Source organism: Gavialis gangeticus, unplaced genomic scaffold (genome assembly GCF_001723915.1).
Source record: "Gavialis gangeticus isolate Ggan-Ray unplaced genomic scaffold, GavGan_comp1, whole genome shotgun sequence".
Taxonomy (NCBI): Eukaryota; Metazoa; Chordata; order Crocodylia; family Gavialidae; genus Gavialis; species Gavialis gangeticus.
In genome coordinates this window covers 61924154-61924434 of record NW_017729030.1, presented here as the reverse complement: position 1 = coordinate 61924434, position 281 = coordinate 61924154, and positions in this window count along the sequence as shown.

Sequence of the window (281 nt, the reverse complement as noted above, 5' to 3'; positions counted from 1 at the left end):
TCATTTTAAGCTATTCTGCACACCTCTATGGACACTACAGAAACACATGTAAATCAGGACAAAAATATTTCTGAAATCAAATTAATGAATGTTGTAGATGTTCACTTTTTATAATATAATATGGTATTTTTCTGGTTCTGAGATGGCAAAACCCCTCGCTGAAAGGAGTAGTTCTTAGGATAAGGGGAGAAACTTCTGGTGTCAAAGGTCAGGCGTTGGGAGCAGGACTTCTGGTCCCAAAATGGCTACCAGGTGGTGGGGCACCTGTCAAGGGGCTGGGC